At 40.6% G+C, this 15,308-nt stretch overlaps 1 protein-coding gene and 25 non-coding genes across 26 annotated transcripts in view; 1 reads left to right on the forward strand and 25 right to left on the reverse strand.

The window, feature by feature from the left end:
• LOC147165207 (ephrin type-B receptor 1-like) overlaps positions 1-15,308 on the forward strand; it is a 298,813-nt gene that overhangs the window by 143,180 nt on the left and 140,325 nt on the right. The gene's annotated exons all lie outside the window — the stretch shown is intronic.
• Positions 340-412, reverse strand: trnat-agu (transfer RNA threonine (anticodon AGU)). Its single transcript has one exon. It is a non-coding gene; the product is annotated as a tRNA-Thr (tRNA).
• On the reverse strand, positions 602-674 carry trnai-aau (transfer RNA isoleucine (anticodon AAU)). The gene has a single exon. It is a non-coding gene; the product is annotated as a tRNA-Ile (tRNA).
• Positions 1,126-1,198, reverse strand: trnat-ugu (transfer RNA threonine (anticodon UGU)). Its single transcript has one exon. It is a non-coding gene; the product is annotated as a tRNA-Thr (tRNA).
• trnat-agu (transfer RNA threonine (anticodon AGU)) lies at positions 1,649-1,721 on the reverse strand. The gene has a single exon. It is a non-coding gene; the product is annotated as a tRNA-Thr (tRNA).
• On the reverse strand, positions 2,436-2,508 carry trnat-ugu (transfer RNA threonine (anticodon UGU)). The gene has a single exon. It is a non-coding gene; the product is annotated as a tRNA-Thr (tRNA).
• trnat-agu (transfer RNA threonine (anticodon AGU)) lies at positions 3,479-3,551 on the reverse strand. Its single transcript has one exon. It is a non-coding gene; the product is annotated as a tRNA-Thr (tRNA).
• Positions 3,741-3,813, reverse strand: trnai-aau (transfer RNA isoleucine (anticodon AAU)). Its single transcript has one exon. It is a non-coding gene; the product is annotated as a tRNA-Ile (tRNA).
• Positions 4,265-4,337, reverse strand: trnat-ugu (transfer RNA threonine (anticodon UGU)). The gene has a single exon. It is a non-coding gene; the product is annotated as a tRNA-Thr (tRNA).
• trnat-ugu (transfer RNA threonine (anticodon UGU)) lies at positions 5,574-5,646 on the reverse strand. Its single transcript has one exon. It is a non-coding gene; the product is annotated as a tRNA-Thr (tRNA).
• Positions 6,357-6,429, reverse strand: trnat-agu (transfer RNA threonine (anticodon AGU)). Its single transcript has one exon. It is a non-coding gene; the product is annotated as a tRNA-Thr (tRNA).
• On the reverse strand, positions 7,405-7,477 carry trnat-ugu (transfer RNA threonine (anticodon UGU)). The gene has a single exon. It is a non-coding gene; the product is annotated as a tRNA-Thr (tRNA).
• trnat-agu (transfer RNA threonine (anticodon AGU)) lies at positions 8,188-8,260 on the reverse strand. The gene has a single exon. It is a non-coding gene; the product is annotated as a tRNA-Thr (tRNA).
• Positions 9,237-9,309, reverse strand: trnat-ugu (transfer RNA threonine (anticodon UGU)). Its single transcript has one exon. It is a non-coding gene; the product is annotated as a tRNA-Thr (tRNA).
• trnat-agu (transfer RNA threonine (anticodon AGU)) lies at positions 9,760-9,832 on the reverse strand. Its single transcript has one exon. It is a non-coding gene; the product is annotated as a tRNA-Thr (tRNA).
• On the reverse strand, positions 10,022-10,094 carry trnai-aau (transfer RNA isoleucine (anticodon AAU)). The gene has a single exon. It is a non-coding gene; the product is annotated as a tRNA-Ile (tRNA).
• trnat-agu (transfer RNA threonine (anticodon AGU)) lies at positions 10,806-10,878 on the reverse strand. Its single transcript has one exon. It is a non-coding gene; the product is annotated as a tRNA-Thr (tRNA).
• Positions 11,068-11,140, reverse strand: trnai-aau (transfer RNA isoleucine (anticodon AAU)). The gene has a single exon. It is a non-coding gene; the product is annotated as a tRNA-Ile (tRNA).
• On the reverse strand, positions 11,592-11,664 carry trnat-ugu (transfer RNA threonine (anticodon UGU)). The gene has a single exon. It is a non-coding gene; the product is annotated as a tRNA-Thr (tRNA).
• Positions 11,852-11,924, reverse strand: trnat-agu (transfer RNA threonine (anticodon AGU)). The gene has a single exon. It is a non-coding gene; the product is annotated as a tRNA-Thr (tRNA).
• Positions 12,639-12,711, reverse strand: trnat-ugu (transfer RNA threonine (anticodon UGU)). Its single transcript has one exon. It is a non-coding gene; the product is annotated as a tRNA-Thr (tRNA).
• Positions 12,899-12,971, reverse strand: trnat-agu (transfer RNA threonine (anticodon AGU)). The gene has a single exon. It is a non-coding gene; the product is annotated as a tRNA-Thr (tRNA).
• trnat-agu (transfer RNA threonine (anticodon AGU)) lies at positions 13,423-13,495 on the reverse strand. Its single transcript has one exon. It is a non-coding gene; the product is annotated as a tRNA-Thr (tRNA).
• On the reverse strand, positions 14,342-14,414 carry trnat-ugu (transfer RNA threonine (anticodon UGU)). The gene has a single exon. It is a non-coding gene; the product is annotated as a tRNA-Thr (tRNA).
• trnat-agu (transfer RNA threonine (anticodon AGU)) lies at positions 14,602-14,674 on the reverse strand. Its single transcript has one exon. It is a non-coding gene; the product is annotated as a tRNA-Thr (tRNA).
• Positions 15,126-15,198, reverse strand: trnat-ugu (transfer RNA threonine (anticodon UGU)). Its single transcript has one exon. It is a non-coding gene; the product is annotated as a tRNA-Thr (tRNA).

Genomic DNA, 15,308 nt, shown 5'->3' on the forward strand with positions numbered 1-15,308 from the left:
AGAGACCCTAAATACAGACATGACAATGCAGTACTACAAAATATGCAAAGATTATTTGGTGAGTCAATGATTCCCTAACAGGCCCCAGTGAGTATTGAACTCACGACCCCTGGTTTACTAGACTAGTGCTCTAATCACTGAGCTACGAGGCCTTAAGTTTATAGTAACATGACTTACAAAAAGCAAATGAATCTGGTTCTGGCTAAACTAAGGTTCTTTGACAGTAACTATCAGAGTAGTAAGGGCGAATATTAACTCCCAGAGACCCTAAATACAGACATGACAATGACGTACTACAAAATATGCAAAGATTTTTTGGTGAGTCAATGATTCCCTAACAGGCCCCAGTGAGAATTGAACTCACGACCCCTGGTTTACTAGACCAGTGCTCTAACCACTGAGCTACAAGGCCTTATAGTGTTGGCAACATTACTTTAAAACAGCAAATTAACTTGGTTCTGGCTGAATGGTGAATTCCATTGACAGTAAAATTCAAAGGAGTGAGGAGGAATATTGGCTCCCAGAGACCCTAAATACAGACATGACAATGCAGTACTACAAAATATGCAAAGATTATTTGGTGAGTCAATGATTCCCTAACAGGCCGCAGTGAGAATTGAACTCACAACCCCTTGGTTATTAGACAAGAGCTCTAACCACTGAGCTACAAGGCCTTATGGTATTGGCAACATTACTTTAAAACAGCAAATTAACTTGGTTCTGGCTGAATGGTGAATTCCATTGATTGTAAAATTCAGAGGAGTGAGGAGGAATATTGGCTCCCAGAGACCCTAAATACAGACATGACAATGACGTACTACAAAATATGCAAAAATTATTTGGTGAGTCAATGATAACCTAACAGGCCCCAGTGAGAATTGAACTCACGACCCCTGGTTTACTAGACTAGTGGTCTAACCACTGAGCTACAAAGCCTTATGGTATTGGCAACATTACTTTAAAACAGCAAATTAACTTGGTTCTGGCTGAATGGTGAAATCCATTGGTTGTTAAATTCAGAGCAGTGAGGAGGAATATTTGCTCCCAGAGACCCTAAATACAGACATGACAATGCAATACTACAAAATATGCAAAGATTATGTGGTGAGTCAATGATACCCTAACAGGCCCCAGTGAGAATTGAACTCACGACCCCTGGCTTACAAGACCAGTGCTCTAACCACTGAGCTACGAGGCCTTAAGTTTATAGTAACATGACTTACAAAAAGCAAATTAACCTGGTTCTGGCTAAACTAAGGTTCTTTGACAGTAACTATCAGAGTAGTGAGGAGGAATATTAACTCCTAGAGACCCTAAATATAGACATGACAATGCAGTACTACAAAATATGCAAAGAATATTTGGTGAGTCAATGATTCCCTAACAGGCCCCAGTGAGTATCGAACTTACGACCCCTGGTTTACTAGACTAGTGCTCTAACCACTGAGCTACAAGGCCTTATGGTATTGGAACCATGACTTTAAAACAGAAAATTAACCTGGTTCTGGCTGAATGGTGAATTCATGTTGACAGTAAAATTCAGAGTAGTGAGGAGGAATATTGGCTCCCAGAGACCCTAAATACAGACATGACAATGACGTACTACAAAATATGCAAAGATTATTTGGTGAGTCAATGATAACCTAACAGGCCCCAGTGAGAATTGAACTCACGACCCCTGGTTTACTAGACCAGTGCTCTAACCACTGAGCTACAAAGCCTTATGATTTCGGCAACATTACTTTAAAACAGCAAATTAACTTGGTTCTGGCTGAATGGTGAATTCCATTGACAGTAATATTCAGAGTCGTGAGGAGGAATATTGGCTCCCAGAGACCCTAAATACAGACATGACAATGACGTACTACAAAATATGCAAAGATTATTTGGTGAGTCAATGATACCCTAACAGGCCCCAGTGAGAATTGAACTCACGACCCCTGGTTTACTAGACCAGTGATCTAACCACTGAGCTACAAAGCCTTATGGTATTGGCAAAATTACTTTAAAACAGCAAATTAACTTGGTTCTGGCTGAATGGTGAATTCCATTGGTTGTTAAATTCAGAGCAGTGAGAAGGAATATTGGCTCCCAGAGACCCTAAATACAGACATGACAATGCAGTACTACAAAATATGCAAAGAATATTTGGTGAGTCAATGATTCCCTAACAGGCCCCAGTGAGTATTGAACTCACAACCCCTGGTTTACTAGACTAGTGCTCTAATCACTGAGCTACAAGGCCTTATGGTATTGGCACCATGACTTTAAAACAGAAAATTAACCTGGTTCTGGCTGAATGGTGAATTCATGTTGACACTAAAATTCAGAGTAGTGAGGAGGAATATTGGCTCCCAGAGACCCTAAATACAGACATGACAATGACGTACTACAAAATATGCAAAGATCACTTGGTGAGTCAATGATTCCCTCACAGGCCCCAGTGAGAATTGAACTCACGACCCCTGGTTTACAAGACCAGTGCTCTAACCACTGAGCTACGAGGCCTTAAGTTTATAGTAACATGACTTACAAAAAGCAAATGAATCTGGTTCTGGCTAAACTAAGGTTCTTTGACAGTAACTATCAGAGTAGTAAGGGCGAATATTAACTCCCAGAGACCCTAAATACAGACATGACAATGACGTACTACAAAATATGCAAATATTTTATGTGAGTCAATGATTCCCTAACAGGCCCCAGTGAGAATTGAACTCACGACCCCTGGTATACTAGACCAGTGCCCTAACCACTGAGCTACAAAGCCTTACGGTATTGGCAACATTACTTTAAAACAGCAAATTAACTTGGTTCTGGCTGAATGGTGAATTCGATTGATTGTAAAATTCAGAGGAGTGAGGAGGAATATTGGCTCCCAGAGACCCTAAATACAGACATGACAATGCAGTACTACAAAATATGCAAAGATTATTTGGTGAGTCAATGATTCCCTAACATGCCCCAGTGAGAATTGAACTCACGACCCCTGGTATACTAGACGAGTGCTCTAACCACTGAGCTACAAAGCCTTACGGCATTGGCAACATTACTTTAAAACAGCAAATTAACTTGGTTCTGGCTGAATGGTGAATTCGATTGATTGTAAAATTCAGAGGAGTGAGGAGGAATATTGGCTCCCAGAGACCCTAAATACAGACATGACAATGCAGTACTACAAAATATGCAAAGATTATTTGGTGAGTCAATGATTCCCTAACAGGCCCCAGTGAGTATTGAACTCACGACCCCTGGTTTACTAGACTAGTGCTCTAATCACTGAGCTACGAGGCCTTAAGTTTATAGTAACATGACTTACAAAAAGCAAATGAATCTGGTTCTGGCTAAACTAAGGTTCTTTGACAGTAACTATCAGAGTAGTAAGGGCGAATATTAACTCCCAGAGACCCTAAATACAGACATGACAATGACGTACTACAAAATATGCAAAGATTTTTTGGTGAGTCAATGATTCCCTAACAGGCCCCAGTGAGAATTGAACTCACGACCCCTGGTTTACTAGACCAGTGCTCTAACCACTGAGCTACAAGGCCTTATAGTGTTGGCAACATTACTTTAAAACAGCAAATTAACTTGGTTCTGGCTGAATGGTGAATTCCATTGACAGTAAAATTCAAAGGAGTGAGGAGGAATATTGGCTCCCAGAGACCCTAAATACAGACATGACAATGCAGTACTACAAAATATGCAAAGATTATTTGGTGAGTCAATGATTCCCTAACAGGCCGCAGTGAGAATTGAACTCACAACCCCTTGGTTATTAGACAAGAGCTCTAACCACTGAGCTACAAGGCCTTATGGTATTGGCAACATTACTTTAAAACAGCAAATTAACTTGGTTCTGGCTGAATGGTGAATTCCATTGATTGTAAAATTCAGAGGAGTGAGGAGGAATATTGGCTCCCAGAGACCCTAAATACAGACATGACAATGACGTACTACAAAATATGCAAAAATTATTTGGTGAGTCAATGATAACCTAACAGGCCCCAGTGAGAATTGAACTCACGACACCTGGTTTACTAGACTAGTGGTCTAACCACTGAGCTACAAAGCCTTATGGTATTGGCAACATTACTTTAAAACAGCAAATTAACTTGGTTCTGGCTGAATGGTGAAATCCATTGGTTGTTAAATTCAGAGCAGTGAGGAGGAATATTTGCTCCCAGAGACCCTAAATACAGACATGACAATGCAATACTACAAAATATGCAAAGATTATGTGGTGAGTCAATGATACCCTAACAGGCCCCAGTGAGAATTGAACTCACGACCCCTGGCTTACAAGACCAGTGCTCTAACCACTGAGCTACGAGGCCTTAAGTTTATAGTAACATGACTTACAAAAAGCAAATTAATCTGGTTCTGGCTAAACTAAGGTTCTTTGACAGTAACTATCAGAGTAGTGAGGAGGAATATTAACTCCTAGAGACCCTAAATATAGACATGACAATGCAGTACTACAAAATATGCAAAGAATATTTGGTGAGTCAATGATTCCCTAACAGGCCCCAGTGAGTATTGAACTCACGACCCCTGGTTTACTAGACTAGTGCTCTAACCACTGAGCTACAAGGCCTTATGGTATTGGAACCATGACTTTAAAACAGAAAATTAACCTGGTTCTGGCTGAATGGTGAATTCATGTTGACAGTAAAATTCAGAGTAGTGAGGAGGAATATTGGCTCCCAGAGACCCTAAATACAGACATGACAATGACGTACTACAAAATATGCAAAGATTATTTGGTGAGTCAATGATTCCCTAAGAGGCCCCAGTGAGAATTGAACTCATGACCCCTGATTTACTAGACCAGTGCTCTAACCACTGAGCCACAAAGCCTTATAGTGTTGCCAACATTACTTTAAAACAGCAAATTAACTTGGTTCTGGCTGAATGGTGAATTCCATTGACAGTAAAATTCAAAGGCGTGAGGAGGAATATTGGCTCCCAGCGACCCTAAATACAGACATGACAATGCAGTACTACAAAATATGCAAAGATTATTTGGTGAGTCATTGATTGCCTAACAGGCCCCAGTGAGAATTGAACACACAACCCCTGGTTTACTAGACAAGTGCTCTAACCACTGAGCTACAAGGCCTTATGGTATTGGTACCATGACTTTAAAACAGAAAATTAACCTGGTTCTGGCTGAATGGTGAATTCCATTGACAGTAAAATTCAGAGTCGTGAGGAGGAATATTGGCTCCCAGAGACCCTAAATACAGACATGACAATGACGTACTACAAAATATGCAAAGATTATTTGGTGAGTCAATGATAACCTAACAGGCCCCAGTGAGAATTGAACTCACGACCCCTGGTTTACTAGACTAGTGGTCTAACCACTGAGCTACAAAGCCTTATGGTATTGGCAACATTACTTTAAAACAGCAAATTAACTTGGTTCTGGCTGAATGGTGAAATCCATTGGTTGTTAAATTCAGAGCAGTGAGGAGGAATATTTGCTCCCAGAGACCCTAAATACAGACATGACAATGCAATACTACAAAATATGCAAAGATTATGTGGTGAGTCAATGATACCCTAACAGGCCCCAGTGAGAATTGAACTCACGACCCCTGGTTTACAAGACCAGTGCTCTAACCACTGAGCTACGAGGCCTTAAGTTTATAGTAACATGACTTACAAAAAGCAAATTAATCTGGTTCTGGCTAAACTAAGGTTCTTTGACAGTAACTATCAGAGTAGTGAGGAGGAATATTAACTCCTAAAGACCCTAAATATAGACATGGCAATGCAGTACTACAAAATATGCAAAGAATATTTGGTGAGTCAATGATTCCCTAACAGGCCCCAGTGAGTATTGAACTCACGACCCCTGGTTTACTAGACTAGTGCTCTAATCACTGAGCTACGAGGCCTTAAGTTTATAGTAACATGACTTACAAAAAGCAAATGAATCTGGTTCTGGCTAAACTAAGGTTCTTTGACAGTAACTATCAGAGTAGTAAGGGCGAATATTAACTCCCAGAGACCCTAAATACAGACATGACAATGCAGTACTACAAAATATGCAAAGAATATTTGGTGAGTCAATGATTCCCTAACAGGCCCCAGTGAGTATTGAACTCACGACCCCTGGTTTACTAGACTAGTGCTGTAATCACTGAGCTACAAGGCCTTATGGTATTGGCACCATGACTTTAAAACAGAAAATTAACCTGGTTCTGGCTGAATGGTGAATTCATGTTGACAGTAAAATTCAGAGGAGTGAGGAGGAATATTGGCTCCCAGAGACCCTAAATACAGACATGACAATGCAGTACTACAAAATGTGCAAAGATTATTTGGTGAGTCAATGATTCCCTAACAGGCCCCAGTGAGAATTGAACTCACGACCCCTGGTTTACTAGACCAGTGCTCTAACCACTGAGCTACAAGGCCTTATGGTAATGGCAACATTACTTTAAAACAGCAAATTAACTTGGTTCTGGCTGAATGGTGAATTCCATTGATTGTAAAATTCAGAGGAGTGAGGAGGAATATTGGCTCCCAGAGACCCTAAATACAGACATGACAATGACGTACTACAAAATATGCAAAGATTATTTGTTGAGTCAATGATTCCCTAACAGGCCCCAGTGAGAATTGAACTCACCACCCCTGGCTTACTAGACCAGTGCTCTAACCACTGAGCTACAAAGCCTTATGGTATTGGCAACATTACTTTAAAACAGCAAATTAACTTGGTTCTGGCTGAATGGTGAATTCCATTGACAGTAAAATTCAAAGGCGTGAGGAGGAATATTGGCTCCCAGCGACCCTAAATACAGACATGACAATGCAGTACTACAAAATATGCAAAGATTATTTGGTGAGTCATTGATTGCCTAACAGGCCCCAGTGAGAATTGAACACACAACCCCTGGTTTACTAGACAAGTGCTCTAACCACTGAGCTACAAGGCCTTATGGTATTGGTACCATGACTTTAAAACAGAAAATTAACCTGGTTCTGGCTGAATGGTGAATTCCATTGACAGTAAAATTCAGAGTCGTGAGGAGGAATATTGGCTCCCAGAGACCCTAAATACAGACATGACAATGACGTACTACAAAATATGCAAAGATTATTTGGTGAGTCAATGATAACCTAACAGGCCCCAGTGAGAATTGAACTCACGACCCCTGGTTTACTAGACTAGTGGTCTAACCACTGAGCTACAAAGCCTTATGGTATTGGCAACATTACTTTAAAACAGCAAATTAACTTGGTTCTGGCTGAATGGTGAAATCCATTGGTTGTTAAATTCAGAGCAGTGAGGAGGAATATTTGCTCCCAGAGACCCTAAATACAGACATGACAATGCAATACTACAAAATATGCAAAGATTATGTGGTGAGTCAATGATACCCTAACAGGCCCCAGTGAGAATTGAACTCACGACCCCTGGTTTACAAGACCAGTGCTCTAACCACTGAGCTACGAGGCCTTAAGTTTATAGTAACATGACTTACAAAAAGCAAATTAATCTGGTTCTGGCTAAACTAAGGTTCTTTGACAGTAACTATCAGAGTAGTGAGGAGGAATATTAACTCCTAAAGACCCTAAATATAGACATGGCAATGCAGTACTACAAAATATGCAAAGAATATTTGGTGAGTCAATGATTCCCTAACAGGCCCCAGTGAGTATTGAACTCACGACCCCTGGTTTACTAGACTAGTGCTCTAATCACTGAGCTACGAGGCCTTAAGTTTATAGTAACATGACTTACAAAAAGCAAATGAATCTGGTTCTGGCTAAACTAAGGTTCTTTGACAGTAACTATCAGAGTAGTAAGGGCGAATATTAACTCCCAGAGACCCTAAATACAGACATGACAATGCAGTACTACAAAATATGCAAAGAATATTTGGTGAGTCAATGATTCCCTAACAGGCCCCAGTGAGTATTGAACTCACGACCCCTGGTTTACTAGACTAGTGCTGTAATCACTGAGCTACAAGGCCTTATGGTATTGGCACCATGACTTTAAAACAGAAAATTAACCTGGTTCTGGCTGAATGGTGAATTCATGTTGACAGTAAAATTCAGAGGAGTGAGGAGGAATATTGGCTCCCAGAGACCCTAAATACAGACATGACAATGCAGTACTACAAAATGTGCAAAGATTATTTGGTGAGTCAATGATTCCCTAACAGGCCCCAGTGAGAATTGAACTCACGACCCCTGGTTTACTAGACCAGTGCTCTAACCACTGAGCTACAAGGCCTTATGGTAATGGCAACATTACTTTAAAACAGCAAATTAACTTGGTTCTGGCTGAATGGTGAATTCCATTGATTGTAAAATTCAGAGGAGTGAGGAGGAATATTGGCTCCCAGAGACCCTAAATACAGACATGACAATGACGTACTACAAAATATGCAAAGATTATTTGTTGAGTCAATGATTCCCTAACAGGCCCCAGTGAGAATTGAACTCACCACCCCTGGCTTACTAGACCAGTGCTCTAACCACTGAGCTACAAAGCCTTATGGTATTGGCAACATTACTTTAAAACAGCAAATTAACTTGGTTCTGGCTGAATGGTGAATTCCATTGATTGTAAAATTCAGAGTAGTGAGGAGGAATATTGGCTCCCAGAGACCCTAAATACAGACATGACAATGACGTACTACAAAATATGCAAAGATTATTTGGTGAGTCAATGATTCCCTAAGAGGCGCCAGTGAGAATTGAACTCACGACCCCTGGTTTACTAGACCAGTGCTCTAACCACTGAGCTACAAGGCCTTATGGTATTGGTACCATGACTTTAAAACAGAAAATTAACCTGGTTCTGGCTGAATGGTGAATTCATGTTGACAGTAAAATTCAGAGTCGTGAGGAGGAATATTGGCTCCCAGAGACCCTAAATACAGACATGACAATGACGTACTACAAAATATGCAAAAATTATTTGGTGAGTCAATGATAACCTAACAGGCCCCAGCAAGACTTGAACTCACGACCCCTGGATTACTAGACTAGTGGTCTAACCACTGAGCTACAAAGCCTTATGGTATTGGCAACATTACTTTAAAACAGCAAATTAACTTGGTTCTGGCTGAATGGTGAAATCCATTGGTTGTTAAATTCAGAGCAGTGAGGAGGAATATTTGCTCCCAGAGACCCTAAATACAGACATGACAATGCAATACTACAAAATATGCAAAGATTATGTGGTGAGTCAATGATACCCTAACAGGCCCCAGTGAGAATTGAACTCACGACCCCTGGTTTACAAGACCAGTGCTCTAACCACTGAGCTACGAGGCCTTAAGTTTATAGTAACATGACTTACAAAAAGCAAATTAACCTGGTTCTGGCTAAACTAAGGTTCTTTGACAGTAACTATCAGAGTAGTGAGGAGGAATATTAACTCCTAGAGACCCTAAATATAGACATGACAATGCAGTACTACAAAATATGCAAATAATATTTGGTGAGTCAACGATTCCCTAACAGGCCCCAGTGAGTATTGAACTCACGACCCCTGGTTTACTAGACTAGTGCTCTAACCACTGAGCTACAAGGCCTTATGGTATTGGAACCATGACTTTAAAACAGAAAATTAACCTGGTTCTGGCTGAATGGTGAATTCATGTTGACAGTAAAATTCAGAGTAGTGAGGAGGAATATTGGCTCCCAGAGACCCTAAATACAGACATGACAATGACGTACTACAAAATATGCAAAGATTATTTGGTGAGTCAATGATAACCTAACAGGCCCCAGTGAGAATTGAACTCACGACCCCTGGTTTACTAGACCAGTGCTCTAACCACTGAGCTACAAAGCCTTATGATTTCGGCAACATTACTTTAAAACAGCAAATTAACTTGGTTCTGGCTGAATGGTGAATTCCATTGACAGTAATATTCAGAGTCGTGAGGAGGAATATTGGCTCCCAGAGACCCTAAATACAGACATGACAATGACGTACTACAAAATATGCAAAGATTATTTGGTGAGTCAATGATTCCCTAACAGGCCTCAGTGAGAATTGAACTCACAACCCCTTGGTTATTAGACAAGTGCTCTAACCACTGAGCTACAAGGCCTTATGGTAATGGCAACATTACTTTAAAACAGCAAATTAACTTGGTTCTGGCTGAATGGTGAATTCCATTGATTGTAAAATTCAGAGGAGTGAGGAGGAATATTGGCTCCCAGAGACCCTAAATACAGACATGACAAAGCAGTACTACAAAATATGCAAAGATTATTTGGTGAGTCAATGATTCCCTAACAGGCCCCAGTGAGAATTGAACTCACGACCCCTGGTATACTAGACGAGTGCTCTAACCACTGAGCTACAAAGCCTTACGGTATTGGCAACATTACTTTAAAACAGCAAATTAACTTGGTTCTGGCTGAATGGTGAATTCGATTGATTGTAAAATTCAGAGGAGTGAGGAGGAATATTGGCTCCCAGAGACCCTAAATACAGACATGACAATGCAGTACTACAAAATATGCAAAGATTATTTGGTGAGTCAATGATTCCCTAACAGGCCCCAGTGAGTATTGAACTCACGACCCCTGGTTTACTAGACTAGTGCTCTAATCACTGAGCTACGAGGCCTTAAGTTTATAGTAACATGACTTACAAAAAGCAAATGAATCTGGTTCTGGCTAAACTAAGGTTCTTTGACAGTAACTATCAGAGTAGTAAGGGCGAATATTAACTCCCAGAGACCCTAAATACAGACATGACAATGACGTACTACAAAATATGCAAAGATTTTTTGGTGAGTCAATGATTCCCTAACAGGCCCCAGTGAGAATTGAACTCACGACCCCTGGTTTACTAGACCAGTGCTCTAACCACTGAGCTACAAGGCCTTATAGTGTTGGCAACATTACTTTAAAACAGCAAATTAACTTGGTTCTGGCTGAATGGTGAATTCCATTGACAGTAAAATTCAAAGGAGTGAGGAGGAATATTGGCTCCCAGAGACCCTAAATACAGACATGACAATGCAGTACTACAAAATATGCAAAGATTATTTGGTGAGTCAATGATTCCCTAACAGGCCGCAGTGAGAATTGAACTCACAACCCCTTGGTCATTAGACAAGAGCTCTAACCACTGAGCTACAAGGCCTTATGGTATTAGCAACATTACTTTAAAACAGCAAATTAACTTGGTTCTGGCTGAATGGTGAATTCCATTGATTGTAAAATTCAGAGGAGTGAGGAGGAATATTGGCTCCCAGAGACCCTAAATACAGACATGACAATGACGTACTACAAAATATGCAAAAATTATTTGGTGAGTCAATGATAACCTAACAGGCCCCAGTGAGAATTGAACTCACCACACCTGGCTTACTAGACAAGTGCTCTAACCACTGAGCTACAAGGCCTTATAATGTTGGCAACTTTACTTTAAAACAGCAAATTAACTTGGTTCTGGCTGAATGGTGAAATCCATTGGTTGTTAAATTCAGAGCAGTGAGGAGGAATATTGGCTCCCAGAGACCCTAAATACAGACATGACAATGACGTACTACAAAATATGCAAAGATTATTTGGTGAGTCAATGATTCCCTCACAGGGCCCAGTGAGAATTGAACTCACGACCCCTGGTTTACAAGACCAGTGCTCTAACCACTGAGCTACGAGGCCTTAAGTTTATAGTAACATGACTTACAAAAAGCAAATGAATCTGGTTCTGGCTAAACTAAGGTTCTTTGACAGTAACTATCAGAGTAGTAAGGGCGAATATTAACTCCCAGAGACCCTAAATACAGACATGACAATGACGTACTAATAAATATGCAAAGATTTTTTGTTGAGTCAATGATTCCCTAACAGGCCCAAGTGAGAATTGAACTCACGACCCCTGGTATACTAGACCAGTGCTCTAACCACTGAGCTACAAAGCCTTACGGTATTGGCAACATTACTTTAAAACAGCAAATTAACTTGGTTCTGGCTGAATGGTGAATTCCATTGATTGTAAAATTCAGAGCAGTGAGGAGGAATATTGGCTCCCAGAGACCCTAAATACAGACATGACAATGACGTACTACAAAATATGCAAAGATTATTTGGTGAGTCAATGATACCCTAACAGGCCCCAGTGAGAATTGAACTCGCGACCCCTGGTTTACTAGACCAGTGCTCTAACCACTGAGCTACAAAGCCTTATGGTATTGGCAACATTACTTTAAAACAGCAAATTAACTTGGTTCTGGCTGAATGGTGAATTCCATTGGTTGTTAAATTCAGAGCAGTGAGGAGGAATATTGGCTCCCAGACACCCTAAATACAGACATGACAATGCAGTACTACAAAATATGCAAAGAATATTTGGTGAGTCAATGATTCCCTAACAGGCCTCAGTGAGTATTGAACTCACGACCCCTGGTTTACTAGACTAGTGCTCTAATCACTGAGCTACAAGGCCTTATGATATTGGCACCATGACTTTAAAACAGAAAATTAACCTGGTTCTGGCTGAATGGTGAATTCATGTTGACAGTAAAATTCAGAGTAGTGAGGAGGAATATTGGCTCCCAGAGACCCTAAATACAGACATGACAATGACGTACTACAAAATATGCAAAGATTGTTTGGTGAGTCAATGATTCCCTCACAGGCCCCAGTGAGAATTGAACTCACGACCCCTGGTTTACAAGACCAGTGCTCTAACCACTGAGCTACGAGGCCTTAAGTTTATAGTAACATGACTTACAAAAAGCAAATGAATCTGGTTCTGGCTAAACTACGGTTCTTTGACAGTAACTATCAGAGTAGTAAGGGCGAATATTAACTCCCAGAGACCCTAAATACAAACATGACAATGACGTACTACAAAATATGCAAAGATTTTTTGGTGAGTCAATGATTCCCTAACAGGCCCCAGTGAGAATTGAACTCACGACCCCTGGTATACTAGACCAGTGCTCTAACCACTGAGCTACAAAGCCTTACGGTATTGGCAACATTACTTTAAAACAGCAAATTAACTAGGTTCTGGCTGAATGGTGAATTCGATTGATTGTAAAATTCAGAGGAGTGAGGAGGAATATTGGCTCCCAGAGACCCTAAATACAGACATGACAATGCAGTACTACAAAATATGCAAAGATTATTTGGTGAGTCATTGATTCCCTAACAGGCCCCAGTGAGAATTGAACACACAACCCCTGGTTTACTAGACAAGGGCTCTAACCACTGAGCTACAAGGCCTTATGGTATTGGTACCATGACTTTAAAACAGAAAATTAACCTGGTTCTGGCTGAATGGTGAATTCCATTGACAGTAAAATTCAGAGTCGTGAGGAGGAATATTGGCTCCCAGAGACCCTAAATACAGACATGACAATGACGTACTACAAAATATGCAAAGATTATTTGGTGAGTCAATGATAACCTAACAGGCCCCAGTGAGAATTGAACTCACGACCCCTGGTTTACTAGACCAGTGCTCTAACCACTGAGCTACAAAGCCTTATGGTATTGGCAACATTACTTTAAAACAGCAAATTAACTTGGTTCTGGCTGAATGGTGAATTCCATTGAGAATTGAACTCACGACCCCTGGTATACTAGACCAGTGCTCTAACCACTGAGCTACAAAGCCTTACGGTATTGGCAACATTACTTTAAAACAGCAAATTAACTTGGTTCTGGCTGAATGGTGAATTCCATTGATTGTAAAATTCAGAGCAGTGAGGAGGAATATTGGCTCCCAGAGACCCTAAATACAGACATGACAATGACGTACTACAAAATATGCAAAGATTATTTGGTGAGTCAATGATACCCTAACAGGCCCCAGTGAGAATTGAACTCGCGACCCCTGGTTTACTAGACCAGTGCTCTAACCACTGAGCTACAAAGCCTTATGGTATTGGCAACATTACTTTAAAACAGCAAATTAACTTGGTTCTGGCTGAATGGTGAATTCCATTGGTTGTTAAATTCAGAGCAGTGAGGAGGAATATTGGCTCCCAGACACCCTAAATACAGACATGACAATGCAGTACTACAAAATATGCAAAGAATATTTGGTGAGTCAATGATTCCCTAACAGGCCTCAGTGAGTATTGAACTCACGACCCCTGGTTTACTAGACTAGTGCTCTAATCACTGAGCTACAAGGCCTTATGGTATTGGCACCATGACTTTAAAACAGAAAATTAACCTGGTTCTGGCTGAATGGTGAATTCATGTTGACAGTAAAATTCAGAGTAGTGAGGAGGAATATTGGCTCCCAGAGACCCTAAATACAGAAATGACAATGACGTACTACAAAATATGCAAAGATTATTAGGTGAGTCAATGATTCCCTCACAGGCCCCAGTGAGAATTGAACTCACGACCCCTGGTTTACAAGACCAGTGGTCTAACCACTGAGCTACGAGGCCTTAAGTTTATGGTGACATGACTTACAAAAAGCAAATGAATCTGGTTCTGGCTAAACTAAGGTTCTTTGACAGTAACTATCAGAGTAGTAAGGGCGAATATTAACTCCCAGAGACCCTAAATACAGACATGACAATGACGTACTACAAAATATGCAAAGATTTTTTGGTGAGTCAATGATTCCCTAACAGGCCGCAGTGAGAATTGAACTCACGACCCCTGGTTTACTAGACCAGTGCTCTAACCACTGAGCTACAAAGCCTTACGGTATTGGCAACATTACTTTAAAACAGCAAATTAACTTGGTTCTGGCTGAATGGTGAATTCGATTGATTGTAAAATTCAGAGGAGTGAGGAGGAATATTGGCTCCCAGAGACCCTAAATACAGACATGACAATGCGGTACTACAAAATATGCAAAGATTATTTGGTGAGTCAATGATTCCCTAACAGGCCCCAGTGAAAATTGAACTCACGACCCCTGGTTTACTAGACCAGTGCTCTAACCACTGAGCTACAAGGCCTTATAGTGTTGGCAACATTACTTTAAAACAGCAAATTAACTTGGTTCTGGCTGAATGGTGAATTCCATTGACAGTAAAATTCAAAGGAGTGAGGAGGAATATTGGCTCCCAGAGACCCTAAATACAGACATGACAATGCAGTACTACAAAATATGCAAAGATTATTTGGTGAGTCAATGATTCCCTAACAGGCCCCAGTGAGAATTTAACTCACGACCCCTGGTTTACAAGACCAGTGCTCTAACCACTGAGCTACGAGGCCTTAAGTTTATAGTAACATGACTTACAAAAAGCAAATTAATCTGGTTCTGGCTAAACTAAGGTTCTTTGACAGTAACTATCAGAGTAGTGAGGAGGAATATTAACTCCTAG

Source organism: Leptonotus elevatus, chromosome 11 (assembly GCF_054856555.1).
Source record: "Leptonotus elevatus isolate MCC_2025b chromosome 11, RoL_Lele_1.0, whole genome shotgun sequence".
Lineage (NCBI taxonomy): Eukaryota > Metazoa > Chordata > Actinopteri > Syngnathiformes > Syngnathidae > Leptonotus > Leptonotus elevatus.